Consider the following 22165-nt stretch of genomic DNA (forward strand, 5'->3'; position numbering starts at 1 on the left):
ACAGGGGACAAACCTTCTCAAACCTGTATGGTTTTTATTTGAGTGACCCTTCCCTTATCTATGGCACATTTAACCAGTCATTGAGCCAATAAGATGAATGTTAAAAAGGACAGAAAATTCAAAAATTTCACATTGTAATTTTATTGTCATTCTATTAACACATCTGCACACAGCCGGATTCTTAAAGCAAATGGCCATTCATTTTACTCGTGCAATTCCAACCTTAACTGCCACACATGCCCAAGCAGGAGTTATAGCAGGGAAGAGATAGGAGGAAGTACTCCTTTCAAAGCAAGTGAGCAACTTGTGCTTGATTCAGCTCCCAAATAATTGTTGATAAACTCTCAACAGCTGGCAATTACCTATCAGACAAAAGCACCCAGAATTAAATGGTCAGTAGTGTGCATGGTGCATGACTTAAGTGAACATCTCACGTGATCGCTGAAGCTGTGGAAATATTTCTCTGGCTGGTTATTATAGTCGAGAGTGTGGTACTGGAAAAGCACAGCAGGTAAGGCAGCATCCAAGGACCAGGAGAATCGACGTTTCGGGCATATGCCCTTCATTCCTTTTGAAGGGCTTATCCACGAAACATCGATTCTCCTGCTCCTCGGATGCTGCTTGACATGCTGTGTTGTTCCAGTACCACACTCTCGACTATAATCTCCAGCACCTGCAGTCCTCACATTCTCCTGGTGTTTATTAGATATAATTATATTTGAGATTTTGGAGAAGATATATTGTTCAGGTTAAGGTTTAGGTTGTAAGTTTGCTCGCTGAGCTGGAATGTTTGTTTTTAGACGTTTCGTCACCATGCTAGGTAACATCATCAGTGAGCCTCCAGTGAAGCGTTGGTGTTCTGTCCCGCTTTCTATTTGTGTGGCTTGATCTCAAAGCAGGGGATATCATTTCCGGTTCTTTTTCTTAGAGATTGGTAAGATATGTACATACAGGCGAAGGACACTATTTCGACTGGGACAACATATCAATCATAGGACAGGCTAAACAGACACGCACAGGAATTTCTCGAGGCCTGGCATTCACACTGAAGCTCCGTTAATAAGCACATTGATTTGGACCTCATTTACAAACCTGAGAAAAAGAATCAGAAATGATATCACCCACCTTAACAGACCAAGACACATGATGTTACCTAGCATGGTGACAAAATGTCTGAAAACAAACCTTCCAGCTCAGCGAGCACAATTACAACCAAATAATTAGATGGTCAGAAATCTCACTGGTTTGACTGCTTTGTCCCGTTCAGTTCACATCTCACTTTGCTCTTAATGGGATTAATCCTTTTGATGCAGGTCATTTTTTCAAATCCTGGACTATTGGAGGGTCCTCTTGTGGCTCAGTGGTAGTGTCTTACCCTTGGACTGAGAGGCACAGATTGAAGTCCCATGTCTGAACAGGCTAGTTAGAAAAAGAAACCTAAAAATAGGTTTAAAAAAATGGACGATTTGCTGGCTGACAATATGTCACTAGCTTTCAAACAGGAAAAACCCTGCAAAACCCCTAGGCCTGAACATAATGGTCAAACATTCCTGCATAAGGAGGCACAGCAAAGCCCCAACAGTATTGTCAGAGTTAAACATACTTTATAGCTCTGTCAATAAGACCAAGCTGCCTGAGGAAGGAGTGGGTGCTCAAAAAGCTTGCAATTTCAAATAAACCTGATGGACTATAACCCAGTGTAGTGCAATCTTTGACTAAGACCACAGACAAGATTATCATTGTAACTTTTGCAATGACAACAGTCATTGCTTTCGGCCAATTGCACAAACTTGTAGATTTAAGTCCCATTTCAGCAAGTCAACTAGGTCAACATCTCAGAGTACTGCACTATCAGAGGTGCCACGATTTTGGACTAAAAATTTAAACTAGGACCCAGATCACCTGTTCAGGTAGGTATAAAAGGATTTTATTTAAAACATTCTTCAAAGAGAAGGAAACACTCCAGTGTCCTGGCCAAAACTCATCTCTCAATATCAAAAGACAAATTAATCAAATGTCTAATTCTGCACCTTGCTGTGTGCAAATTAGCTTTTGGATTTGTCTAACAAATGTTGACTTACCCTTCAGAACTAATTGACACATTACTTAAGGGAGGACTTTATAAACCTAATTAACTGCTTATTCAATCTTAGCAAAATAAAACAGCAAAAATGCACTTTAAGCTTATAAAAAAACCACTCGACGGTGATGACTTATTTCAATAGTTTATTGCTAAATTGCACTCCACAGGAACTTTAGCAGATCTTGGTACTTTCAGTTCTAAGTGTGACCAAAACCAAAAAGACAAATCAAGCTAATATGGTAAATATTTACTTAAATTACTGGCTGCTTTCAGTTGTCGCTTCATGAAAGGATATTCCACTCCAAAATATCTTAACATGTGAGGCATAGTGGTATCGCAGAAGGCCCAAATTCAAGTCCCACCTGCTCTAGAGGTGGGTCGTAACACATCTGAACAGGTTGATTAAAAATATTTACCAGAAAAGTCTCAATTTCTAGCACAGGCTATTTGCACATGGAGGTGACTGCAGTAGTACTGAATGTCTTCCTTTTTAAATAGGGGTGCCACGTAAACAAAATGTTGAAAGGCCTCGGGCAGACTTTAGGAGCCAGATGCTGGAGAGTCAGAGCTGATAAAGTGTGGATCTGGAAAAAGCACAGTAGGTCAAGCAGCAGAGAAGGGGAGTCGTTGTTTTAGTTTGGGACCTTTCCTCAGTCCCGACTTAAGATTCGACATGAAACTTCGATTCCCCTTCGCCTTTGATGTTGCCTGACCTGTTGTGCTTTTTCCAGCTCAACGTTTTACACAAGTTAAAAATTTATCGTAATATAACAAATCAGACTTTAACATTACACTAATGTATTGGAATTTATTTATAGATATGAGTATTTCTAACTCTTGCCCCGCTACCAGAAGGGCTTGGTTAAGCTTCAAGCGTCACAAAACAGGGCAAGGGAGCCCCACTCTCCTTCTACACAATATATTGTATTCATTTTACCTTAGGAGGCAACATTCCCAATATACAAGTCAGAAGACTGGGGATTCAACCTTATGCCTTGAGCTCCAATTTCAAGGCGGTGCTATAGTACAGTACCAAGAGCAGTGCTACACTGCTAAAGGTACAGTTATTGGTATTTTCTATTCAGTTGAAACTTTATTGCTGGAACAGCACAGCAGGTCAGGCAGCATCCAGGGAACAGGAGATTCGACGTTTCGGGCACAGGCCCTTCTTCAGGAATTCCTGAAGAAGGGCCTGTGCCCGAAACGTCGAATCTCCTGTTCCCTGGATGCTGCCTGACCTGCTGTGCTGTTCCAGCAATAAAGTTTCAACTTTGATCTCCAGCATCTGCAGACCTCACTTTCTCCTTGTATTTTCTATTCAACCTGCTTACAAATGTTATTACACACTAAAGGTGGGTGATGAACACATGCCTCCTGGCTTCAAGGTTGGAGGGTCTGAGCTATAGGGAGAGGCTGGATAGGCTGGGGCTTTTTCTCCTGAAGTATCAGAGGCTGAGGGGTGACAGTAGAGAGGTTTATAAAGTCACAGTGGGCATGGATGGGGTGAATAGTCCCATTTCCCAGGGTAGGGGAGTCCAAAACTAGAGGGCACGGGTTTAAGATGAAAAAGGGAAAGATTTAAAAGGGACCCAAGGGGCAACTTTTTCATGCAGAGGGTGGTGCATGTATGGAACAAGCTGCCAGAGGTGGAGGAAATTTACAATAATTAAAAAGACATTTGGATGGATATATGAATAGGAGGGGTTGAGGGGGGAATATCGGCCAAATGCTGGCAAATGGAACTAGGTCAGTTTAGAATATCTGGTCGGTGTGAATAAGTTGGACTGAAGGGTATATAAATCTATGACTACCATGACACTAAAAGAGTCCTCAAATGGTATCGACTCTCAATACCTCAGCCACTAGAAATCATTGAGTATATTTAAGTCTGAGGCTGGTCTCCCAGGGAAGTAATAAGTCCGGGAGTAGAAGGGAACGTGGAGTTGAGGTAAAAGATTTTACCACGATTGTACTGAATGGAAGGGCAAAATAAAGGAGACGAAATGGCCTACTCCAACTCCTATTTCTTATGCTATTATGTTCACTTGAAATGTAATAGTTTCAGATATAAATGCTTAAAACTTTTCATCTTTTTAAAAAGTGGATAATTTAAATGGAAATCAAGGATTTGGCATAACTCAAGTCTGGGAATCCTAGCAGGCAATATTCTTGTGTAGGATATAAACTGAGAAATGCTATATACAGTAACACAACACCCATCACAAAAGGTGTCTGACAAAAACTGCAAAAGATTTCAATTTTTTTTAAGCAATCGCAAGTCTGGGGATTTAATCATGGAACCCCCTCACCTCCATCCAAGGCCCCAAAGGATCCTTCCACATCGGCAGAAATTTTCCTGCATCACAAAACGCCTCATCTACTGTGTCCGTTGCTCTTGATGTGGCCTCCTCTACACTGGGGAGACAGGATGCCAACTAGTGGAACATTTCAGGGAACATAGAGTCATAGAGATGTACAGCATGGAAACAGACCCTTTGGTCCAACACATCCATGCCAGCCAGATATCCCAACCCAATCTAGTCCCACCTGCCAGCACCCAGCCCATATCCCTCCATACCCTTTCTATTCATATAACCACCCAAATGCCTCTTTAAATGTTGCAATTGTACTAACCTCCACCACTTCCTCTCACAGCTCATTCCATACATGTACGACCCTCTGCGTGAAAAAGTTGCTCCTTAGGTCTCTTTTATATCTTTCCCCTCTCACCCTAAACCTATGCCCTCTAGTTCTGGACTCCCCGACCCCAGGGAAAAGACTTTGCCTATTAACCCTATCCATGCCCCTCAATTTTGTAAACCTCTATAAGGTCACCCCCACAGCCTCCGACACTCCAGGGAAAACAGCCCCAGCCTGTTCAGCCTCTCCCTGTAGCTCAGATCCTCCAACCCTGGCAACATCCTTGTAAATCTTTTCTGAACCCTTTTAAATTTCACAAAATCTTTCCAAAAGGAAGGAGATCAGAATTGCACGCAATATTCCAACAGTAGCCTAACCAATGTCCTGTACAGCCACAACATGGCCTCCCAACTCCTATACTCAAAATTCTGACCAATAAAGGAAAGCATACCAAATGCCTTTGTCACTATCCTATCTACCTGTGACTCCACTTTCAAGGACCTCTGAACCTGCACTCCAAGGTCTCTTTGTTCAGAAACACTCCCTAGGACTTTACCATTTAGTGTATAAGTCCTGCTAAAATCTGCTTTCCCAAAATGCAGCACCTCACATTTATCTGAATTAAACTCCATCTGCCACTTCTCAGCCCATTGGCCCATCTGGTCCAGATCCTGTTGTAATCTGAGGTAACCCTCTTCGCTGTCCACTACACCTCCAATTTTGGTGTCATCTGCAAACTTACTAACTGTACCTCTTATGCTAGCATCCAAATCATTTATGTAAATGACAAGAAGTAGAGGACCCAGCACCGATCCTTGTGGCACTCCACCGGTCACAGGCCTCTGGTCTAAAAAAAAACCCTCCACCACCACCCTCTGCATTCTACCTATGAGCCAGTTCTGTATCCAAATGGCTAGTTCTCCCTGTATCCCGTGGGATCTAACCTTGCAAATCAAATTTTCCATGGGGAACCTTGTTGAACGCCTTACTGAAGTCCATATAGAGATCACATCTACCGCTCTGCCCTCATCAATCCTGTTACTTCCTCAAAAAACTCAATCAAGTTTGAGAGACATGATTTCCCACGCACAAAGCCATGTTGACTATCCCTAATCAGTCCTTGCCTTTCCAAATACATGTACATCCTGTCCCTCAGGATTCCCTCCAACAACTTGCCCACCACTGATGTAAGGCTCACTGGTCTATAGTTCGCTGGTTTGTCCTTACCACCCTTCTTAAACAGTGGCACGTTAGCCAGCCTCCAGTCTTCCGGCATCTCACCTGTGACTATTGATGATACAAATATCTCAGCAAGAGGCCCAACAATCACTTCTCTAGCTTCCCACAGAGTTCTCGGGTACACCTGATTAGGTCCTGGTAGATTTATCCACCGTTATGCGTTTCAAGACAACCAGCACTTCCTCCTCAGTAATATGGACATTCGTCCAAGGTGTCACCATCTATTTCCCTACAGTCTATAATCTTCCATATCCTTTCCCACAGTAAATACAGATGCAAAATACTCGTTTTGTATCACCCCCATTTTCTATGGCTCCACACAAAGGCCGCCTTGCTGATCTTTGAGGGGCCCTATTCTCTCCCTAGTTACCCTTTTGTCCTTAACAAATTCTCCTTAATTCTATTTGCTAAAACTATGTCCCCTTTTTGCCCTCCCGATTTCCCTCAAGTATACTCCTACTTCCTTTATACTCTAAGGATTCACTCGATCTATCCTGTCTATACCAGACATATGCTTCCTTCTTTTTCTTAACCAAACCCTCAACTTCTTTAGTCATCCAGCATTCCCTTTCACCCCAACAGGAATAAACTGCCTCTGGATTCTTGTTATCTCATTTCTGAAGACTTCCCATTTTCCAGCTGTCCCTTTACCTGCAAACATCTGCCCCCAGTCAGCTTTTGAAAGTTCTTCCCTAATACCATCAAAATTTGCCTCTCTCCAATTTAGAACTTCAACTTTTAGATCTGGTCTATCCTTTTCCATCACTATTTTAAATCTAATAGAATTCTGGTTGCTGGCCCCAAAGTGCACTCCCACTGTCACCTCAGCCACTTGCCCTGCCTTATTTCCCAACAGTAGGTCAAGTTCTGCACCTTCTCTAGCAGGTACATCCACATATTGAATTAGACAATTTTCTTGTACACACAAAGTGTGTACAACAATCTCTTTCCTCACTATCTCCCTGGGTCCCACCCCCCACCTTACTAGTTTAAATCCTCCCAAGCAGCTCCAGCAAATTTCCCTGCCAGTATATTAGACCCCTTCCAATTTAGGTGCAATCCGTCCTTCTTGTACAGGTCACTTCTACCCCAAAGGAGATTCCAATGATCCAAAAATGTGGATCCTTCTCCCATACACCAGCTCCTCAGCCATGCATTCATCTGCTCTATCCTCCTATTCCTGCCCTCACTAGCTCGTAGCACTGGGGGTAATCCAGATATTACTACTATCGAGGACCTCCTTTTCAGATTTCTGCCTAACTCTCTAATCTCCCTTCAGACTCTCAACCTTTTCCCTTGCAATGTCGTTGGTTCCAATGTGGACAATGATCTCTTGTGGGCCCTTCTCCCCCGTGAGAACATTCTGCACCTTCAGACATCCTTGATCCTGGCACCAGGGAAGCAACACACCATTCTGATATCTCCAGGACACACACACCAATCATCCCCACCGCCATGTGGCCGACCACTTCCACTCCCCCTCCCACTCCGACAAGGGCATGCAAGTCCTGGGCCACCTCCACTGCCAAATTCTGGCTGAGGCCTGGAGGAAGAACACTTCATCTTCTGCTTTGGGATCCTCCAACCACACAGGATCAGTGCTGATTTCACTAATTTCCTGATCTCCCCTCCCCTCACCTTATCCCAGATCCAACCCTCCAACTCGGCTGCACCCTCTTCAACTGTCCATCTATCTTCCCATCTATTCACTCCGCTCCACCCCGACCTATCACCATCACCCTTCACCTTCATCTACCTACTGCATTCCCAGTTGCCTTCCCCCTAGCCCCACAACCCTCCCATTTATCTCACAGCCCCCTTGGGCCCTTGCCCACATTCTTGATGGAGTGCTTATGCTCGAAACATCAACTCTCCTGCTCCTCAGATGCTGACTGACCTGCTGTGCTTTTACAGCACCACACTATTTGAGTCTGATCACTAGCTTCACAGTCCTCACTTTCTCCTACTCAGTGATAGAGGATACTAAGGAAATAGTAAAACAATTAACCACAGTTGGGAACCTCTGGCACACACTACTGTCGAAGATGTGCACTTCAAGCAAGTAGCCAAGACTCCCTTACTTAAAAAAAGTGTCCAGTTAAACTCTCCTTACAACAAATACTGAATGAGTGGGTGATATATTCCAAACACTTTGTTTAGCCTCCCAAGTACTAGGGAGTTTGCTCTTGTATAAATGAACATTACTCGAACCTTGTTTCCTCAACCTTATGTAAGCCCCCTTCTTCCTCTTTACAAGACATTCAACCTCCCTCGTCAACCAAGGGTCCCTCACATGACCATCTCTTTCCTGCCTGACAGGTACATACATATCAAGGATACGTCGTATCTGTTCCTTGAAAAAGTTCCACATTTCCACGACATCCATTCTTCAATATATCAGACAAAAAAACTATTTAAAGCAAGAGTAACACTATCTTTTACAACAAACAGCTTTGAGACAAGTGACTACATAAATTCAACACTTGTCACCTGAATGCCTCTAAGATATAACTGCTTTGTAAAATGCTGACGTATGCTCACTCATACAGTGAAATACACACAGCAGTTCAATTGCAGATTTTGTCTCCTGAAACAGGGTGGCACAGTGGCTCAGCACTGCTGTCTCACAGCACTGGGTACAGGGGATTGATTCTATTCTCGGGCAACTGTGTGGGGAGTTTATACATTCGGGTTTGCTCTGGGTGCTCTGGTTTCCTCCCACAGTCCAAAGACATCTTCGTGAGGGTATTGCAGAAATACTCAAGATCTTACACAAGCCTTCAGATAATGACACATTCTGTTGATTTGATCTATTGTTGTCACACGTACCGAAGTACAGGCAGATAACAGCAAACAAAGATATACAGCTGGTTAGACATAGCAAGGCATACAAGGTTACAAATGCACAGGAGGTGCACAAAAGCAAGGTCAACATTAGATTTGAAATTAGAGAGGTCCATTCAGCAGTCTGATAACAGGGAAGCATCTCTTGGAGACAATCCCTTGTCTCACCTCATACTCAGGAACTTCCTGCAGATAATTAAACATTCACAGGGACCCTCTGTGGAAATTAGAGAGCCTGTTAATGAGTAATGTCAGCTACCCGCAAAAAAAAGGGTTTTCTTTACAAAAAGAATGACCCAAACCTTCTAGTCTCTCGGTCAGAGATGACTTCTGTCTAGTTCTGTTGAGTAGATGACTAGTGTTGTGCAAAATAAAGCCAGTGTCATGGGTTCAGTCCCCATAACTGGGTGTGGTAATACATGGTAGCTCTGCCTGCTATCCTTACCCCTGCTTGTGCAACAGTTACTCTCAAAACACACGTTAGAATGGTCACTCTGTAATGGAAAAAGATGCCAATAACCTTTTGCTGACAATGGCTCCATAAGCTTGCATTGGGGGGAAGAGGAGCATTCAAAGCAATTTCGAAAGTTGTTTTTGGATGTAGCATTTTTCTGCCCAAACCAAGCATGGAGCGCAGGAGTAACACTGGGGACCTGCTACAGTAACTGCCATTTAATACCAGACAATTGCTATTTCAACTGCCAAAACAATCTTACTCAAATTAAGCACAAAATTAACCAGATGCCTACTGATTGCCTATTATTAACACAGCTTTCCATTATCTGCTCCGCCCTCAGAGCCACTGTACGAAATGTGATCCTACAAGATGTTGCCCTATAGATAAATGTTATCAGACCTTCGGTAGAACACTGGACCACAGTACCATTTAAATAAAAACTGAAAGAACTGATGCTGTAAATCAGAAACAAAAACAGAAATTGCTGGAAAAACTCAGGTTGGCAATATCTATGAAGAAAAAAATCAGAGTTAATGTTTCAGGTCGAGTGACCCTTCCTAGCATGCTTTCCTTCATCGGACGGGGTATTGAGTACAAGCGTTGGCAGGTCATGTTACCGCTGTATAAGACTTTGGTTCGGCCACACTTGGAACACTGCATACAGTTCCAGTCACCACATTACCAAAAAGGATGTGGATGCTTTGGAGAGGGTGCAGAGGAGGTTCACCAGGATGTTGCCTGGTACGGAGGTGCTAGCTATGAGGAGTGGTTGAGTAGATTAGGATTATTTTCATTGGAAAGATGGAGGTTGAGGGGGGGGAACTTAATTGAGGCCTACAAAATCATGAGGGGAGAGACAGGGTGGATAGCAATAAGCTTCCCCCCCCCCCCCCCCCCAAGAGTGGGGGGCTCATTACTCAGGGTCATGAGTTCAAAGCGAGAGGGGCAAAGTTTAGGGGAGATACACGTGGAAAGTTCTTCACGCAGAGGTGGGGGGTGGCTGGAATGTGTTGCCAGCTGTGGTGGTAGGGATGTATCTAAACAATTAGATGAATAGGCAGGGAGCAGAGGGACACAGATCCTTAGAAAATAGGCAGCAGGTTTAGATAGAGGATATGGATCAGTGCAGGCTTGGAGAGCCGAAGAGCCTGTTCCTGTCCTGTAAGGTTCTTTGTTCTTAAATGCTGGTTCAACCTCAGCTAGAGTGATGCATCCAGTACTGGCAACCACACTCTAGGAAGGATATTAAAGTTTTAGGAAATACAGGAAAGATTCAGGAGATGGTTCCAGGGACGAGAAGCTTCAGGTATATAGAATCATAGAATCCCTACAGTGTGGAAACAGGCCACTTGGCCCAACAAGTGCAGAGCAACCCTTCGAAAAGCATCCCACCCCAAACCCATTCCCCTACCCTATATTTTACATTTCCCCTGATTAATGCACCTAACCTAGACATCCCTGAACACAAGTGGGTAAATCAGCATGGCCAATCCACCTAACCTGCACATCTTTGGACTGTGGGAGGAAACTGCAGCACCCAGAAGAAACCAGAGCACCTGGAGGAAACCCACGCCAACACGAGGAGAACGTGCAAACTCCACACAGTCACCTGAGGGTGGAATCGAACCCATGTCCCTGGCGCTGTGAGGCAGCAGTGCAAGCCACTGAGTCACTCAGAATAACTGGAGAAGCCAGAATTATTTTGCTTGGAGGAGAGGGGTTGAGAGGAGGTTTGACAGAGGTATTTAAAATCATGGGCGATCTGGATAGAGTAAGCAGGAAGATAATGCTCCCACGATTGGCTCAAGAACCAGGCAGTCAAACTTCCAGTAATTGGCAAAAGTGACATGACGTAACACCTTTTATCATGCATTAAGTGATTAGGATCTGGAACGTACTGCCCAAGAGTACACTGCAAGGTTCAACTGAGGCTTTCAAAAGCGAATTAGATCATTATCTGGAAAGGAAGAATGTGCAGGGCTGTGGGGTGACTGAAAGGGTAACGGCACCAGATGAACCACCCCCTTCAGAAAGCCAGCAAAGAAACAACAAACCAAATGGTCTCCTTCTATTCTGATTCCATGGCCAAAAGGAGAGGCTTAATACAGAAGAGGGGTACAGGGCAGATAGATTTTGGGAAGAGAGTCTTGGCAGAAGGCAGGGCAATCAAAAGACAAGCAGCAAAAACAAGCAGGCAACATGGAAGGGGCATAAATATCAGAGGGTTGTACAACCAGAGAAGATTCTAAGGTTATGGAGGGATGGACCAAGGAAGGTACTGAAAGCAAAGAGGAGAATTTTGAAAGATGCCACATTTTACTGCTAATCAGTACCAGTCTAAGGGAACAGTTCACCAAGCATCTCAGCCAGACCCGCAGGGGTGATCGGACCTCCCAGTCACCTTCCATTTTAATTCCCCTTCTTCCTCCCTTTGCAACATGACCATCTTTGGCCTCCTCCATTGCCATAACAAATCAGACAGCACATTGGAGGAACAACTCCTCATATTCCATATGGGCAGCCCACAGCCTGGAGGACTCAACATGGAGTTCTCCCATTTCAAATAACCTCCCTTCCCCTCACTCTATTCCCTTCCCAGCCCCTCCCCCCTTCCATTCTTCTCATCAAACCTTCTTTCTAGCCACCATCTGGATTCATTCCTCCAATCAAGTTGTGCCCTCTACCTATCTCCACTTCACCACCCTGACCCCACCACCCCCTTTATCTGATGCTCCCCTGACACCCACTCCCAGTCCTGAAGGGTTACATCCGAAACGTTGACTTCTCCACTGCCTGACGCTGCCTGGCTCACTGTGTTCTTCCAGCTTCCTGCTTGTCTACCTTGGATTCCAGCATCTGCAGTTTTTTTGTCTCTGATCAATGCCAATGGGCGAAGGTGGGGGTGGGGGTGGGGGGGGGGGGGGAGATGTAGAGGTGTCAAGTTTTAGTTAGCCTCAGGTTTACAAAGGGTAGAACATGGAAGACAAGCCCAGGTGTGCTTTTGAATAATCAAATCTAGTGTTAAGGGTCATGAATGACAAACTTAGGTTGCAGCAAATGACACACAAAATGAGGCAGGGGAAGAGTCAGGTGGTGATGTGACACAAGTAGAAAGGGGCAGTCCTGAATTGGTGGGGGTGTTCTTAGCTCAGCTGAAGTCGAGGGCCTGGCTGATGCACAATTGGGTTCGTTGCCACAGTGGCATCAGAAACCTGAATTACTGACTATTTGAGTTGATATTTTGTAAGAAAGCCAGTACCAAAGAATCAGACTGTTGGCACGCGCCCATGGTATTGGACTGAATCTCAGCAAGATTCAACACCTTCACAGCCTAACAGGGAACAGAAGCACACAGAGAAAAACAGCAATATTTTACCTTCAAAGGAAATGTTATATCTTTAAAATAAAGCAACTTACCTCCTTCCCAAAGGGAATGACTCATGCTGAGACAGTATTTCAAGGACGGAAGATAAACAAACAAGAGGTATACAAATGACAAGCAAGATCTGACAAGAGTAACAGCACTTTAATGGCTTCGGCTGAAAGAACGATATGTACAAATAACCTCCTGCCAGACTAAGCCTCAACTGGAGTAATATGTATTCCTGAGCAAGCCTCTTTATGGTTATAAGGAATACTAAGGTGACCCCAATAACATTTCATATTTTCCTTAATAAGCATACTGCCCTGAGGTAACCACTGACATGCAAAAAAGCATTGTGACCAAACTACGCCAAAACAAGCAGTGGAAACAGTGTGAAGAGGCTGCGAGAGATTTAAAAGCTGTGGTAAGGATACTCAAGGCCAAAATCTGTCCCTAGTTACTAAGATCTCAATACGTGCAGGGCTGCAATACTGAAATAAATGTGGGTCTCCTGGATGGTGTTATTTGCATTAAGAATTTGTGCAATGCACAGCAGATAAGCAGCCAACACTGCTACGATTCTGTTAGTGTTGGCCTTAACAACATCCTGGGGCTAAAGTAAATCGCACAAACTGATGCACTGGAACATTCTGCCCGAGCGACCTTAATTTGCAATTCTTCCTTCATCCAGTCAAACGCGTCCTGTCAGTGTCACACAGCAACACACCTATTTATTGCCTCCAATACTTTATTCCAGGATTACGTAACTTACAGCACACTCTCTGTACACAATGTTTGCATACTGACATCTCCAGGAATCTCTGCACCCAAGATATACCAAAGCAATCACTGATTAGGGATAGTCAACACTGTTTCATGCGGGGGAAATCATGCCTCTCAAACTTGATTTGAGTTTTTTGAAGTAGTAACAAAGAGGATTGATGTGGGCAGAGCGGTGGATGTGATCTATATGGACTTCAGTAAGGTGGTCAACAAGGTTCCCCATGGGAGACTGATTAGCAAGGTTAGATCGCACTGAATACAGGGAGAACTTGCCATTTGGATACAGAAGTGGCTCAAAGATAAAAGAGAGAGGGTGGTGGTGGACGGTTGTTTTTTAGCCTGGAGGCCTGTGACCAGGTGGAGTGCCACAAGGATCGGTGCTGGGTCCACTAATTTTTGTCATTTACATAAATAATTATGGATGACAGCATAAGAGATACAGTTAGTAAGTTTGCAGATGACACCAAAATTGGAGGTGTAGTGGACAGCGAAGAGGGTTACCTCAGATTACAATAGGATCTTGACCAGATGGACCAATGGGCTGAGAAGTGGCAGATGGAGTTTAATTGCGATAAATGCGAGGTGCTGCATTTTGCGAAAGCAAATCTTAGCAGGACTTATACAATTAATGGTAAGGTCCTCAGGTGTGTTGCTGAACAAAGAGACCTTGGAGTGCAGGTTCATAGCTCCTTGAAAGGTGAGTCACAGGTAGATAGGATAGTGAAGGCGGCATTTGGTATGCTTTCCGTTATTGGTCAGAGTATTGAGTACAGGAGTTGGGAGGTCATGTTGCGGCTGTACAGGACATTAGTTAGGCCACTGTTGGAATATTGTGTGCAATTCTGGTCTCTTTCCTATCGGAAAGATGTTGTGAAACTTGAAAGGGTTCAAAAAAGATTTACAAGGATGTTGTCAGGGTTGGAGGATCTGAGCTACAGGGAGAGGCTGAACAGGCTGGGGCTGTTTTCCCTGGAGCGTCGGAGGCTGAGGGGTGACCTTATAGAGGTTTACAAAATTATGAGGGGCATGGATAGGATAAATAGACAAAGTCTTTTCCCTGGAGTTGGGGAGTCCAGAACCAGAGGGTATAGGTTTAGGGTGAGAGGGGAAAGATATAAAAGAGACCTAAGGGGCAACTTTTTCACGCAGTGGGTGGTACGTGTATGGAATGAGCTGCCAGAGGAAGTGGTGGAGGCTGGTACAATTGCAACATTTAAGAGGCATTTGGATGGGTATATGAATAGGAAGGGTTTGGAGGGATATGGGTCGGGTACTGGCAGGTGGGACTAGATTGGGTTGGGATTTCTAGTTGGCATAGACGGGTTAAACTAAAGGTCTGTTTCCATGCTGTACATCTCTATGACTCTATAATCACAGGGACTCCATGAGTACAATCAGACACTTTCGGGGAAGCTCTTTGACATTGATTGTAGTGGTATTTTAAGGGAATACAATCAGTTCCCCCTCAGTCGCAGCAGCCTACTCTCAACTCAACCAAGCAAGGTTGTGGACTGAGCTTTCAAGCCCCACTCACTTAGTAATAACCTGCACACCAGTTTGCAGTTCATGTTCTAATTTGTTCCTGACCTCATTATAGCTTTGACACAACATGAACAAACTTGCAGCTAAATTCCAGAGGTGCAAAGTGTTCAGTACCATTTGCAACTCCTCAGATGCTGAAACAGCCCACGTACAAATCAGCAGGACCTAGACAACATCCAGACTAGAGCTGATAAATGACCAATAACAATCATGTCACACAAGTGTGCCAAGCACTGACCATCTCAGAAAAGAGAATGTAACCATAACCCCTGACATTCAGTATTATCATTGAATTCCCCACTATTAACATCCTAAGAATCACCATTAACTCTAAGCTGAAACAGACTACCCATACAGTTTGTGTAGTTTGCCGTAAGCATAGGTCAAAGGCTAGGATTCTTTCAGTGAGAAACTAACATCCTGATTCCCCAAAGCCTGTCCATCATCTGCCAGACAGTCAGGAGTATGATGGAATACCCTCCACTTGCCTGAATGTGTATAGCTCCAATAACACAGAAATTAGACACCATCTAGGACATAGTAGCTCACTTATTTGACACTATATTCACCACTATTCAATAGCAGCAGTGTACAATCAACAAGATGCATCATAGACATGCACCAAGCTAACTAATTCGCTAACTGGAGTTTGTAAAAGGAAAAACAGTTGTGGTTTTTGGAATCAATCAGCTCAGCCTCAAGTCATTTTTGCAGGAGATCAATGGGGTAGATCCTAGGTCCAATCATCATCTGCTACTTCATCAATGCTGTTCCTTTCATTCTAAGATCAGAAGTTTATTATTTATAGATGATTGTGCAGGTTCACTGTCATTTGTAACTCCTCAGAGACTGTAGCAATCTGAATCTAAATGCAGCAAAACCTAGACAGCATTCAAGCCTGGGCTGATAAATGGCAAGGAATGTTTGCACCACACAAGCGTCTATCTCCAACAAGAGAATCGAAACCCCTCAACACTCCATAGCATTATCATTGAATCCTTGATAACAATTTGCTGTAAGTTACCACTGATCAGGAACTGAACTCGGTCAGCCATTTACATGTTGTGGCAAAAGAACAGATCTAAAGTTGGGAGGTCTGCAGTAAGTAAGTCGCCTTCCAAAGCCTCTCCATCATCTACAAAGGTACGAGTCAGGAATGTGGTGGAATACGCTCAACTATTGGGTTTGCAAGTTAAGATATTTATCACCACCTTGGTCAAAGCAGCCCACTTCACTGTCATACCATCTTCCACCTTAAGCATTCAATCATTCAGTTATGAACAGTGACAGCAGTGGATACAGTCAACAAGATGCACTGCAGCAACTTGCTAAGCCTCCTTCAATAGCACCTTCCAAATCCCTGACCTCCACCAGCTAGGAGAAGAGCAGTGATGTATGGAGCCACTGCAGCATGCAAATTTCCCTCTAACTCACATACTACCCCAATTTAAAAACGTGTCGACTGTTCCTTCACAGCTGCTGGGTTAAATGTAAGAATGTCCTCCCTAACCTCAATGGTGCACTTGCATCATTGGGCTGAAGTGGCTAAATAAATACAAGCACATATAAATAAAGTAATGCCAGTATCAGAAAGAATATTTCCATTCATAAACAGAAGCGATTGCTAGCATACAGGAGAAAACATGGAAAGCTAATGGCAAAGGGGAACCCCAGGGATACGCTAATTATAAAACCTATTTTCAAGGAAACAGCCTTGCAGAGGGACGGACTGCAGGGAAATCTAACACTGGTGAAAGTGAAAACAAACCATTCAAAATATCAACACCTTTTACGAACACTGCACATTCAGCAGAATAACAATCAATTATGTACTCATCCCCTAATGTAATAGCCCATCCATTGGTGAAGGGATATATCTTTGCTAGAAGCAGAGAAGCCTTTGATTCAAGTTGACTCGCTTCACAATTAACATCCAAATTATTTTTGAGCTACTTTCCGTGGAATGTAACTTTCGTGACTCTCAATCCCAGCGTCCGAGATCCCATCACCAGCCTCAACGAACCCCAGAGGATTTAACCAGCTGAACCAGCCTCGTTTGTCGTGCAATTTAATAGTGATTTTGAACCAATGAGATTGAGCCTTCATTCAGCAGCCTTACGGTTGTCCCTCAGACAAATTCAAGAGCAGCACTGTCAAAAAAGGCTGATTTTCTTCACTTTGCTGTGAAGAGATTTATTTTGGAGACATTCTGTTTTGCCAGCAGTGAATGGCTACATAGACAAGATCATCCAAGTGTTTATATCAACAGTTATAACCGGGACAGTTACTGAAGGAGCTTGCTGCCTTGGTATGACTGGAGACGTCACAAAATTTAGCTGCAGTGGAGTCCTGTTCTCCCTGCTGGAGTTTGTCGTGCCAAGAACCAAAATCAAGTCACATGTCATTTACTTAAAGGGGTGAAGAAAATAAATAATTTTAATCAGACTCCATCTAACATTATAACCAAAACATTACTGTGTCCGGAATAATATATGAGCATCAAACATGATCATAATAAATATCACCTGAGTCATCTGCTATTTACATTCCAGAGTTGTCTCCCATATCTGAGAGAAAGTCTTTTCCATTGCTAAAAGGCCTAGTCTGACGTAGGGACAAGGGACTCCAAAGTAGGAGAACGCCAAACAGGATTTCAGTATGATCATGGCTGTTCTGATGATGGTCTCAACTATCTGCACAGTGCCCCTCCCCCAAGCTCGACTCGCTTGCCTCCTAACTCAGTCTTGAATAAATTCAAGGACACAGCTTCCTCTGCATTCAGGGGAAGTGATTTGTCACTGTCTTATAGGGGAGACCGTTTATTCTTAAAAGTGAGTTCCCTCATTCAAATCCCCCCTGACCCCCAGCCAAAGGAAACATCCTCCCAGTATCCACTCTATTAACGTTTCAATACAATCAACTCACGATTCCAAAACCCAATGGAAATAGGCGCAACCAGTCCAACCTTTCTGCTCAAGTCCCTCATCCCAAAAAGTGAGTCTTATCTAAACTGCTACTAACAACTATATCTTTTCTCAAATAAAGGAGACTAAAACAGCTCAAATAATTCCTGGTGTGGTCTCAAAGTTTTGTGAGCTCCAATAAAACATCTTTACTTTTTATTTTCCATTCCCCTTGCAACAAATGCTAACATTCCATTTGCCTGCCGAATTATTTACTGTACCTGAACAGTAACATTTTGCATTTCGTGCTCTGGGATCCAGGTTCCTCTGTGCTCGAGTTCTACAATCTGTCTGCAATCACTTTTTCCACTCTTCCTGCCAAAGTGTAAAAGTCCACCTTTTTCTAAACATCTGCTAAATGTTTGTCTCCTACCAATATCCCTTTTAGGACACTAAAACAGAAATGACTGGAGAAACTCAGACCAGTTGCATGTGTGGAGAGAGAAACAGAATTAATACTTCAAATCTAGCGACTCTTCCTCAGAAGTCACTGGAATCAAAGCATTAACTGTTTCTCTCTCCACACTTATCGCCAGATCTGTTGAGTTTCTCCAGTCATTTCTGACTTTGTGTTTCAAGTCTCCAGTTTCCACACTTCTCGGTTTTATTACGTCCAGTTCAGGCTCTTCATTTCCACTTGAGAATGGAACTTTCCTACCTATCCTCAGTGCCATTGTCAAATTTTGCAACAATACATTATGGATGAAGAAACTAATCACTGATATGGATTATAAATAGTTGGGACCAGCCCCCAAGAAGCAGGTGAAGAAAGACTGGCTTCTAGCAATAGTGTGCATTTGGCAAGTACGTTCCAGTGAAATTTCTCATTCTTCACCTACTCAGTCACAGACTCTGCACGTCAAAGAGTCAGAGAGATGCACAGCACGGTCCAACTTGTCCATGCCGACCAGATATCGTAACCTAATTTAGTCCCATTTGCCAACACTTGGCCCATATTCCTCCACTCCCCCTCCCACTCCACCGAGGATATGCAGGTCATTGGACTCATCCACCGCCAAACCACAACAACGCGACGGTCGGAGGAGGAGCGTCTTATCTTCCGACTGGGAACTCTCCAACCACAGGGGATGAACTTGGACTTCACCAGTTTCTTCATCCCCCCTCCCCCCACCTTGTCTCAGCCGAATCCCTCCAGCCCGGCACCGCCTTCCTGACCTGCAGTCTTCTTCTTGACCTCTCCGCCTCCATCCTACTCCGACCTATCACCCTCACCTTGACCTCTTTCCACCTATCACATTTCCAACGCCCCTCCTCCAAGTCCCTCCTCCCTACCTTTTATCTTCTCCTGCTGAACACTCTCTGCTCATTCCTGAAGAAGGGCCTGTGCCCGAAACGTCGAATCTCCTGTTCCCTGGATGCTGCCTGACCTGCTGTGCTGTTCCAGCAATAAAGTTTCAACCATATTCCTCCAAACCTTTCCCATTCATATAGCCATCCAAATGTTGCATTTGCCTTTTAAATGTTGCATTTGTACCAGCCTCCACCACTTCTGTTGGCAGCTCATTCCATACACGTACCACCCTGTGTGAAAAAGTTTCCCCTTAGGACCCTTTTATATCTTTCCCCTCTCACCCTAAACCTACACCCTCTAGTTCTGGACTCCCCCACCCGAGGGGGAAAGACCTTGCCTATTTCCCCTATCCATGCCCCTCATGATTTCATAAACCTCTATAAGGTCACCCCTCAGGTTGCGACACTCCAGGGAAAACAGCCCCAGCCTATTCGGCCTCTCCCTATCGCTCAAATCCCCCAACCCTGGCAACAGCCTTGTAAATCTTTTCTGAGTTTCACAACATCGGTTTGCACACAATATTCCAAAAGTGGCTTGTTTCCACCTCATAAGGAAGTGTTCTTCAAGAGTGAGATTCTTGGGCAAAGACTCCTTTGCCTGGATGCAGTGTGCAGGAGCTGCACAGACACTCCTCAAATTGTCTGATTGGACCAGATTTTTTTTAATTTCCAAATTGGTCCATCCATCAAGCAGTCAAACTGGTTTCCACTGCAGGCTGCTGACACGCTGTACAAGTCAGTTAATCAAAACATCAGCTGAAAAACATTTGCCAACTTCTACCCCATACAATCTTTTGACGTGCCAAAAGCTCAATCTGCATTCTCAGCAATCGTATTAAATGAGGCCATGCCATTAGTACTGGATATTTTGCAGGCACTCTGTTCATCCTGACATTCCCAATATTACACCATCTGTCTGTCACCTTATTGTCCCTTATCTCCACCTCTATGCCTGCTGCATTACCAATTGTTAACTTCCGGAGCAGAGTACCAGCAGTCAGAACTGATAGCATGGCACACTCCCACTCTGCCTCTTGCCACTGAAGTGTTACACTTGTAGTTTCTGTTTTAACTTTGTCTGTGGTACCTGGAGCTTAACTTCCCCCATTGTTCAGTAGTACACACTTCTTGTACCTTCTCTTCTTCTTTGGCCATTATTTATCTTTTTGCATCACCTGACACAAGGTCACAACCCGAATCATTAACACCGTCTCTGTTGCCTCCCTCCCTCCCTGCCATACCTGCTGAGTGTTTCCATCATTTTGTACATATGTTCAGATTTCCCATACCTGCATTATTTTAGCCACCTCACCACTTTCTAGTAAATAGTTTGAGTGTGAATTGACTATCTGCACGGTTTGTGCATTTTTATCCCCACATCTTTATTGTTCTACTGTTTCCAAATTTAACCTGCTGTTAGCCTTCAACTTAGAAAAAAATTACAGGTGCTGGAAATCTTGAAATGACAGAAAGGACAGAGCAATGTTTAGCTTCTGTGCTGAGAATCCCATCACAGATATTAAACCGCGGTGTTTCCACATTTTGTTTATATTGCAGGTTTCCAAAACACACAACCTTCCTTTCTACTGAAGCACAGACGTTCCTCTTCATGAGCATACAAATGTAAAAGCACAGCTGGAATTAAGGTTATTGCAAACAGTCCAGTTCACAATATTCTAACCTCAGAGTCAAAAGGCTGAAAGTTCAGGCCTCATTTTACAAAGGAAGCACAATCTCAGCAGACACTCCAGTGCAACGTCCCTATCATTTGTGTGCGCACGGCCTGTTCACTTCAGCACGCTGTAACTTTAACTGATCTTGCCCAGCCACAGGGACATGGCACCTTGGGGAGCATGACTCATGAATAGCCTGTGCAGCACTTTAGTGGAAACATTAGCACCAAGGCAACGCACAGGTTTAAACCAAAAACCTGCTTTATGTTACTGCCCCTCCTTCAACAATGCTTGCTTCATGTTAAACACCTCTTGGAACACTGGACAGCAAGACCACAGAATGTACTCTGGGGAACTTCAATGCTAATCACCAAGGATAGTTCACTAACACCACGAATGCATGAACGCTGAGGACACATCTGGCAGAATGGGCCTGCACCAAGAGGGGAACGAATCAACAAGGGGAGACCTACTGGAACTTGTCCTCACTAGGGTCATAGGTTTAAGGTAAATGGGGGAAAGTTTGGAGGAGATGTGAGAGGTAGTCTTTTGTTGTTTTTTTAACAGAGGGCAATAAGTGCCTGGAATGCACTGCCTGAGAAGGTGACAGAAGCAGATAGAATAGCAACATTTAAGAGGCATCTTGACAGATACATGGGTAAGCAGGGAATAAAGGGATATGGACCACAGAAGCTAAAGGGTTTTAGTTTAGAAAGATAATGTGTGCCAGTGCAAACTTGTTGGGTCATAGGGCCTGTTCCTGTCCTGTATTTTGGTTCTTTTGGTTTGAATAGACACAAATAATTCTGTAGCACTTACTGAAGAGGATCAATAAGCCTTCCTAATGTCTTGGCCAACTATTTAACTAGGAGAAAGTGAGGACTGCAGATGCTGGAGATCAGAGCTTAAAAATGTGTTGCTGGAAAAGCACAGCAGGTCAGGCAGCATCAAAGGAACAGGAGAATGGACGTTTCGGGCATAAGCCCTTCTTCAGGACTATTCACCCTCAACCATCAACAGATCAACTAGTCAACTCATTTAGAAATAATAATATTTACGGTCTTGCATACAAGAAATTTGTGATAATGTATAGTGAGAACTGTTAGCCTTGGGAGGAAAGATATCTTTAGCTCCCCCAAAGTGCTCCAACTATTAGAGAACTTCTCTTGCCTCACATCTACATCTATGGTAACTCAATCAACCAACTTCAATATTGTTGTATCATGAAGCTACAAGATTCATAGGGGACTTGACAGGGTAGAGATG

General features: G+C 43.9%; 1 protein-coding gene across 6 annotated transcripts in view; it reads right to left on the reverse strand.

The window, feature by feature from the left end:
* The window catches only part of arhgef18b (Rho/Rac guanine nucleotide exchange factor 18b), a 209846-nt gene that overhangs the window by 46518 nt on the left and 141163 nt on the right, over positions 1-22165 (reverse strand). The gene's annotated exons all lie outside the window — the stretch shown is intronic.

Source organism: Chiloscyllium plagiosum, unplaced genomic scaffold (assembly GCF_037043375.1).
Source record: "Chiloscyllium plagiosum isolate Xiang-an unplaced genomic scaffold, Cpla_swu_hap1 HiC_scaffold_28, whole genome shotgun sequence".
In the NCBI taxonomy this organism is placed as follows: Eukaryota; Metazoa; Chordata; class Chondrichthyes; order Orectolobiformes; family Hemiscylliidae; genus Chiloscyllium; species Chiloscyllium plagiosum.